This window comes from Artibeus jamaicensis, unplaced genomic scaffold (genome assembly GCF_021234435.1).
Source record: "Artibeus jamaicensis isolate MK-2021 breed Jamaican fruit bat unplaced genomic scaffold, CSHL_Jam_final contig_519, whole genome shotgun sequence".
Taxonomy (NCBI): Eukaryota; Metazoa; Chordata; class Mammalia; order Chiroptera; family Phyllostomidae; genus Artibeus; species Artibeus jamaicensis.
Window position 1 is genome coordinate 37,002,073 of NW_026521871.1, and position 9,658 is coordinate 37,011,730.

Here is a 9,658-nt window from a genome sequence, read left to right on the forward strand (position 1 = left end):
GCCCTAGATAAATCTTTACAAACACTGAAGCTTTTTAACACTGTATAGTGTGTTTCTCTATTTTTCTTTATATAGCTCTCATTTCTGATGGAGGACAGTGTTAAATATTTTCAGGATCAGGATCTGACCTACTAACACCTGAGAAATAGAGAAGAACAGAGCTTATTTTCATGGGTTCTTTTCTAGTTTCCTTAACCTAAAGTCCAAAGCTTGGCCTCATAGCTTTTTATTTCACGAATTTGAGTGTTATCCTTGCGCAGGGGTCATGCTAATCTTCTCTGTATCGTTCCAATTTTAGTATATGTGCTGCCGAAGTGAGCACTCATAGCTTTTTTTTTTGTAACAGTGTTTGTCTTTCTCTTGGCCAGTTAGTGACCTAAGATCTTTGGAGTTTGAAAAAAGCCAAAGTTTCCGATCTTTTTCTAAGGCTAATTGTGTATCTAGTTAAATCTGACAACATATTCTATGTTAAAATTTCTATTTGGAAAGAACACATTATTGTTAGACAATGAAATAACCTGGACACGTGCACAAAAATCCACATTCATTCTCTTCAAAGCATCTTGACCATGTATTCCCTGGAATACTTTCTGTTTCTCTTTAGGTCATGGTTAAACCATGTTTAGGTGCTTCCTTTCACAAGCTATTTCAAACATAGAAAATGGTTGGCATTGTGCATCATCATTATTTTCTAGAAGCTATCAACACATTGTCAACTGACAAAATGGTCAATATAATAATACGGTGTATCTGCAATGGTGAGGCAAATGCCAAGTGAACTATTGGAATAAAACTCAGAAAAATGCAACATAGAATTTCTTTGCATTAAAAATGCATGTTTTGAGTTTTGTGACTTGCTAGTGTTTTAAATATATATGTATTTTTACTTATATTCTAAGACTCACAAAAACCTTGGGAGAAAGATCTTTTAGTTTACAGCTATAGATCTATTTGTCCAAAGACATTTTATGAAAATTGCATTATAAATGCACATGAACTCAGGACTGACTTAACAACCATACCTTTATAATATTCATTCATTTATTTATGTAACATTTATTTTTGAAGTAATGTGAGAATGTTAAAGGATTGTATTTGACCTCTTTCTGGCTAAGTTGGCTGTGGAAGTTCTGATAAGAATTCTGAGACTATTATTTTCAAGTGATCCTTCTTGGTTCCCATAAGGATTATGATGTGTTGTGAGTAACTGTGATATCTATGTGGTCAAACCCTGTGCGTATGTGATATTATAGAGGGCACAAAGCTTTCTCAAGTACAGAAATCTCAGAGGGTCGCATTCATTTCACAGTGCTTTCCCAATTAAAAAAAAAGACTGAGTTCCATAGACTTGCAGACACCATGAGAAATTAATATGGGGCAACATGTACATGAACTTCAGTCTGGGTTGGTTCTGAGATTAGAAGAGACGAGGATAGTGGTACTAGCAGTGAATTTTATAAAGAGACATTTCTGAAATATGTTGGCAAGTGGCCAAGCCCTTGATGCCCAAATATGGTGAAATAGGACCAACATCGCCTGGGAAGCTTCTGATTAATGCATAACTTTGGATACCACCCCTGGCCTCCAGAATCAGACTCTGCTTTTTAAAAGGATCCCCAAGTGGATGCCAAGTATTGCATAGGGAATACAGTCAATAATATTGCAATAACTAGGTATGGTGTCAGGTGGATATGAGAACTTATCAGGGGGATCACTTTGTAAGCTATGTAAATGTGTGACAACTCTGTTGTACACCTGAAATGAATATTGAATGTTAACTGCAATCAAAAAATTATAAATAAATAAATAAGATCCCCAAGTGATTCTTTTGCATGTTAAAATTTGAGCAGCATTCAGGTGCACAGAATAAGCCTTTAGGGTCAGGGCCACAAAGAAATCATGTTGCTTCCAAATGAAACTTGGGTCCAAGTAAGAGTTGATGGCTCTAACAAGATACTTATATAAATTACTCTTATGCTCCTGGGTGAGGTTGGCAAGGTAACCTACTTCAGCTCTCATAATATCTCTTTGGGATTAATGCTGTGATGATAATGATGAAGGTGATACTGTTGTGGTTAATTTTCCTTTTCCATGAATTAGCTGTGGGTAATTAAATGAAATATGTAATATAAAGGACAAAAGACAGTTGGTTATTACTGCAATCCTATATCCCTTCCACGTTCTGTGCTTAACATTTCTTTATGCATTCATGTATCCATTCGACCTATTTTACTCAAAAGGTAGTGCATGTCAGGCACTGTGCTAGGCACTGGGAACATAGAAGGAATAGTTTCCTCAGCACCATCGGACATCTTTCCCTGTTTAATATAGAAAAACAATAGACAGCTTTCTAGGATGAGGACTGTAACACAGAAAAGGGGAGTCTTCAAAGATCCTATTACTAGCTGAGTTATTTTGTGATGTTAGGCCACATATTTTTAACTGAGCAACTGGCATAGAATGTACAGTCACTTTGGGTATATCACCTTGTTAACTAGACTCTATGCTCCTTACAGCAGAAGCTCCCTCTGCCGTTTGCCATAGTTGCTAGTATGACATCTGACTCAGTAAGTGCCTTTGACTGATGATCTGAACTGGCTTCTCTTTGAGAGAGTGCTGGGCACCTGCCTTTGGCATGAGTCAATATTGACCACCCTGCAGTTAGACATTCTACTCCAAGTGACCACTTGAACAGTAACTGCGTGGCCAGTGACAATGTCTTGGTATGGTGTTCATGATTTCTTGTACCTAGATGATGAATTAATGAATTAAACAAGAGGGCAACAGCAGCTACCATTAAGCAACTAGTAGTATGTCACACTACATTATTTTGAATATATTCTTTAATCTTCACCATGTTATATAATTTATGATGCAATGCATCTTTTGCATATGCTGTAAAACTTTACATCATCTTTTATACCTGAGGCTGAGGGGATTTGAGTGCTTTACGTATTTTCCTAAAACCAATAAGGGAGAGTGTCACTATTTTGTCTAGATTCAAATACTATGCTAATGAACTATGTGCATCAAAATTAATACCAACAATAGGGATAACCACCTGTATTTTTATATAATTTCAAAGTATTATATTTAGGAGTATGGAGAAAGAACCCATTTCCTTCAGAGATATCGAAATTTTGAGGAAAATGTACCCCTAGCGCTGAGCAGTTCGTGCACATTGCGAGTTCATCAGGGAAAAGTTTCTATAAATTGGATTTTCAGCCTCATCTTTTCAAGGACAATGGTTTATATCCATTCGTTAAGTCATCTAAGGAAGAATTCGGAGAGTGTAATCATCAGCCGCTGTCCTGGTCACCAGGGATGGCAGGATGAATGAATCCCGATTTCTGCCCTCAAGTGTTCGTACCAGAGACACACCTCACAGACCACGGACCTTAAAATAGTCACTAGCTGAGTCTTTATAGAAAGCATTTTCTGACCTGCTCCCCACAACACTCACCACCAAATACATTAATCGAAACTCAGGGAAGACGTCAGAGCCGGGAAACACAGCTTGTTAAAAAAATGATGCTCAGAGCAGCAGTAAGAGCCAGGACTTCGATGTTGGCAGGACGAGCAACTGAAACACACTCAGCCAACTGTGAGTTGTGTGTAACTCGGACTAGTTACGTAAACTTCACGAACTTCAGCTTTCTCATATGTGAATTAAGATTAAAGTACCCACCTTTCATGGGGGACATGGACAATATGAGTGCTAATTCAATTCACCAATAAGGGGTTAATGTCCAAAATTTATAAAGAACTCTTACAACTCAACACCAAAAAAAAAATCTAATTAAAAATTAGGCAGAGTACCTGAATAGACACTTCTCCAAAGAGAACATACAGAGAGGTAACAGGCATATGACAAGATTCTCAATGTCACTAATAATCAGAGAAATGTAAATCAATACACCCATGAAATATCACCTCAAATCTACCAGAATGGCTATCATCAATAAATCAACAAAGGAGTGTTGGCGAGGATATGAAGAAAAGGAACCCTTTGTACTGTTGGTGGGAATGAAGATTGATGCAGACACTATGGAAAAGATTATGAAGGTTCCTCAAAAAAATTAAAAAATGCAACTGGCTCATGACCTAACAATGCCACTTCTGACTATACTATATCCAAAGAAATCAAAACACTAATTTGAAAGAATATATGCAACCCTATGTCACTGTAGCATTATTTACAACAGTCAACATATGGAAGCAACCCAACTTTCCATCAATAAACAAGTGAATTAAAAAAGCTGTGGTACATATAACAATGAAATTTTATTAGGCCATAAAACATAATGAAATTTTACTATTTGTGACAGCATAGATGGACCTAGATAGTATTACACTAAATAAGTCAGTCTGAAAGACAAACGCCATGTGATTTCATTTGTACGTGGAATCTAAACAACAAAATAAATAAATAAAATTGAAGCAGACTCAAAAGTACAGAGAATGGACTGATGGTTGCTGGAGGGGAGGAGGCTTGGGGAACTGGGCAAAAAGGCCGAGAGATTAAGAAGATCGACAGTTACAAAACTACTCATGGGGATGTAATGTACAGTACAAAGAATATAATCAATAACATTGTAGTCACTGCGTATGGTGCCAGGTGGGTACTAGACTTATCGAGGGATACTTTATAAAGTTATACAATCATCTGACCACCATGCTGTACATCTGAAACTAACACAAAATAATACTGAATATATACTAAAATTGAAAAATATATCTTTAATAGTGTTTATATAAACTCCCTGGCTTTTAACAAAGCACAGACCTGAGAGCTTTGTCCATGAGCTTTGGTAAACTCCTCATTCTCTCTGTGCCTCCCTTTCTTTATCTACAATGTGGAAATAACAGTAATATTCGACTCCCTTTTTGTAAAGATGACTGAATTAATTCATAAAAAGCATTTAGAATCGTGGCTGGCAAACAGTGAGAGCTGTATGAGGATTAGGACCATCAGCTAGTTAACAAGTGCAGCCGGTACCCACTCAGGAGGCTGTGTTTCTACCTGCACAGGCTTCTGTGATATGGAAACACGCTGGAAAAAACCCCACAGGGGAAATCAAACCACGCGGGCTAAGGAAGCTCTTCTCTTAAAGCAGAAAGAAGTAAATGCTGAAAGAATAGGAAACTTTAATCAGGCTCAATAGAAAGAACGAATCAAGCAGAATTCAACATGGCAAAGTTCTGCCAGAACAGACTGAGCCTCAGAGAAAATAGGCCTTAGAGGACCCCGAACAATGAAAATAGAGCTGCGGGCATCAAGTCACATGTGTGGGATGCAGCGCAGGAGCAGGACTTGGTGGCGCAGGTTTGCATCCCAGGGGCAAAAGGTTTTCCTTTAAATTTAAAAGGTTATCTCTATCCATTTGCCATGGGTTATACTGGGTTTTATTCTAAACTAATAAATGAGCATTCAAGCCATCCTTTCCCCCGAATTTCTCTGAGTAATTACTCTAAGTGAACTGTCTTTTCTACAAATACCATTCAGGGAGTCCGCTGCTGTTTTCTCTTTGGCTTATCAACCTTTTGAGAGGTCAGTGGGTCTCCTGGAGTCACTCAAATGGAAAATGTGAGAAAAACCTGAAGATTAATGGATTAGAAAATTTTGAGCACCAACTCCATTTAGCACTGCACATCCATCAACTTCCAGAATAGCATAAAAGAAAAATAGGAAACCAAAGAGTGCTTTTACTCACATTGGAAGGTCTAATGGAGCCCGGGATTATGAAAATGGGAAGCTTTTCTTTCTTTTTTTTTTTTTTTTTTTGCCTAGGGGCAAACTTTTCTCCCAAGATGTTATTCCAACAATTTTATTCCCTTTTTGCTCTTTCCTACCTGGAAAATTCCTACTCACCTTTCCACATCCAAGTCAAATGTCACCTGTTGGATTGATACAGGGTGCAGCGGGGGGGGGGGGGGGGCAAAAAAGGATTTAGAATGGTGTCCAGAATTCAAAGTGTATAGGAATATTGGAGAGATATATAAGATGTCCTCACCACCCCCCCAGGGGAAGAAACGAATGGAGCAGGACCCTTTAGAGCTGTTTTGCATAGCAACAGTTCTGCAACTAACCTCTGGAATGATTATTTAACATATCTATAACCTTTAACTGGTTTCATAGATATGTTAAATAGCTGTGGCCAGGTTTTAAGCCAGGAAGAAGGGAGTGGCGGACTCAGGATGAAACTAGGGGCTGTGCCCCTGAGTGAGGAGCAGCGGTATGAGAGCTTGGAAAATATGGGCTCCAGGGGATCACAATACCTGATATCAAACTGTATTACAAGGCCACTGTAATCAAAACAACCTGGTACTGGCATAAAAACAGACACATAGACCAATGGAACAGAACAGAGAGCCCAGAAATCAACCCAACTCTCTACAGTCAATAATTATTTGACCAAGGGGGCAGTAACATAAAATGGAGTAAAGATAGCCTCTTCAACAAATGGTGTTGGGAGAACTGGACAGCTACGTGCAAAAAAATGAAACTTGAGCACCAACTTACACCATACACCAAAATAAATTCAAGGTGGATAAAAGACTTAAATATAAGCCGTGACACCATTAAAGTCCTAGAGGAGAACATCGGCAAGAAAATCTCAGATATTCCACGCAGCAACATTTTTACCGATATGTCCCCTAGAGCAAGGGATATACAGGAAAGAATAAACAAATGGGACCTCATCAAAATAAAAAGCTTCTGCATGGCCAAAGAAAACAGTATTAAATTAGCAAGACAACCAACTGTATGGGAAAACATATTTGCCAATGATACCTCAGACAAAGGTTTAATCTCCAAAATATACAAAGAACTTACAAGACTCCACTCTAGGAAGACATCGAACCCAATTAAAAAATGGGAAAAGGACTTGAACAGACACTTCTCCAAAGAGGACATACAGAATATCCAGAGACACATGAAGAGGTGCTCAATATCGTTAGCTATCAGAGAGATGCAAATTAAAACCACAATGAGATACCACTTTACACCAGTCAGGATGGCTATCATAAACAAAGCAATAAACAACAAATGTTGGAGAGGTTGTGGGGAAAAGGGGTCCTTAGTTCACTGTTGGTGGGATTGCAGACTGGTACAACCATTATGGAGAACAGTATGGAATTTTCTCAGAAAAATAAAAATCAACCTGCCTTTTGACCCAGCAATTCCACTGCTAGGATTATATCCCAAGAATCCTAAAACATCAATTTCAAAGAACCTATGCACCACAATGTTCATAGCAGCACAATTTACAATAGCCAAGAGTTGGAAGCAACCTAGGTGCCCGTCAGTAAATGAATGGATCAAAAAATGGTGGTACATATACACAATGGAATTCTATGCAGCAGAGAGAAAGAAGGAGCTCCTATCCTTTGCAACAACATGGATGGAACTGGAAAGCATTATGCTGAGTGAAATAGGCCGGGCATTGAAGGACAAATACCATATGATCTCACCTTTAACAGGAAGCTAAATAACAAAATAAACAAGCAAATAGAATAAAAACAAAGACACTAAAATAGAGAACAAGTGGGCAGCGACCAGAGGGGGAGAGGGAAGGGAATTTAAGGGGAAAAACGAGGGGGGATTTTGAAGAACAAGTATGAAAGACACAGGGATGAGGTCTGTGGGGAGGGGGGGGATGGGAGGGAGGTGGGGAGACAGGGCGGAGGGGGGGGTTGGGATGGGAGAAATTGACAAAAGAAAACTGTACTTGAAAAATAACTCAATAAATTAAAAAAAAAAGAGAGATGGGCTCCAGGACATGAGGGGTAACTGCCCAGGTGAGGAGAGGGCCACGCCGTTTAGGGCAGAATGGAGATCCCTGCAGCCAGGTGAAGAAGAAAGACACATGCTTTTGGTGGAGTGTGAGCCCCTGCAGCTTAGGTAGAAGAGGCCCACGCGGCTTTGGGGTGCCCCCTTTGGCCGCGTGGCCTGGGAAGGAAGAGAGACTTTGACTGGAACTGGGTACAAAGAACTCTTGCCAGTGGACCATGAGAGGGTACCACAGTACTTTGGATTAACTAGAGAGAGATCCTGGCTGCACAGTGACACAGCTGACGGTGCCAGCAGCCTGCAACACAGACGTGTGCTCTTTTCCTGATTTACGGTACCTGGAGTTGGGACAGTGGGAGAAGTGGGAGCTGTGTGGGTGTAGGTGTATACCCTAAAGGACTTTGCTATTTTAGTGGAGGCATTAAGCCTAAATAGCATTAAATAAACATTTTGTTTCCTTTTCACAAATCTCTGGCATTGAGAGATGTCTTTCCAATTGACGGCGGACAGAAGAGCCCAGTAGATATTAGTACACTGTCCTTGGGAGGGGCGCCTGTTGTGTAGTAATATTTGGCATCCCTAGGTGGACCAAATATTGTATTGCCCCTCCCTCGGACCTGTTGTTCAGTAACAGGATTATGCCTTTCACTCTCCCAAAACTGAATTACTAGCATTCTTTACTAACCTGCTTTCAGAATCCATATTTCCTCAATTGAAACATATACTGCTGTGTTTCGATTACTTACCTGGAAGATCCATCCACCTTTAGAACACTGAGAGTGTCTTATTTTATCTCCAGTGCCTGTCAATGAACAATGTGGGTTCTCAAATCAGTAATAATAAACTGAGAGTTGATGCAGTCTTGCTTGAAACTTAACTTCACCTTGGGCCCCAGGGAGGTGAGCATATTCACCAAGTTAAAAAATGTGGCTTCAACATCAGAATTCACAGACCATAACAGAGACCGAGGCAGCCTACTAGCCCTTACACCCTGCAAGAGCAGCTTGTTTCTCTTAAAAATACCTGAAGCCCTGGCCAGTGTGGCTCAGTTAGTTGGGCGTCATCCTACAAAGTGAAAGGTTGCTGGTTTGATTCCTAGTCAGGACACTTGTGTGGGCTGCAGGTTCAGACCTGTTCCAAGTGTGTATGACAGGCAACCAATTGATGCGGACGCCAGCTCATGGGGTCTGCCACATTGTGGATGAGGCACGAGAAATTCACACGGACTACCGAGTCCTGTGGAGGAAAGGGGACGGCATGGCTTCTCTCTCAAGAGGAGAAAAAGCCTCAGCCCTTGCCCTTACCAGCTTTTATTGCTTTTCTTGGCACATTACCTGATGGTCCTCATTTACTATGCACAAGTTGCTTTAGGGGTTACCTTTTACAGAAAACAAAGGAGACCATGCTGCTAATCACATCACAGAAGAAAGATATTTGCAAATGAAAAGGGAAAAGTGGTAGAACTGGTTACACTCATCCTTGGAAGGTTTAGCATAGATTTTAGGAAGTTACTTTAAAAATATACAGTAAACATTTGCTGCCTCAATCCAGGGTGAAGGAGTTTTAACAAAATTAAGTCTCACAGCAGCCTAGGTACAACGCAATCCTGATTTCCCACGGGAGAACCTACCCGTGGGTGTGGGTCCTGTCTGGGCCCACTCCAAACAGAACGGTCTCCTATAACAATCAGTGTTTCTCTCTCACATTAATGTGTCTCTCCCTCTCTGCCTCCCTTCCCCTCTCTCCAGAAAGAAGTGAATAAAAGGTTTATTTAAAAAAAAGAGTAAATACATCTAAAGTCCCCCTTCTAAGATCAAGGTGTAAGATTCTAAGATCCGTCAGCATTTTGCCTGTTTCCCTGTGTCA

At 40.0% G+C, this 9,658-nt stretch overlaps 1 non-coding gene across 1 annotated transcript; it reads right to left on the reverse strand.

Annotated features, from left to right (window-relative positions):
- Positions 1-215: 215 nt before the first annotated feature.
- LOC119048423 (U6 spliceosomal RNA) lies at positions 216-322 on the reverse strand. Its single transcript, XR_005082328.2, has one exon. It is a non-coding gene; the product is annotated as a U6 spliceosomal RNA (small nuclear RNA).
- Positions 323-9,658: the final 9,336 nt, after the last annotated feature.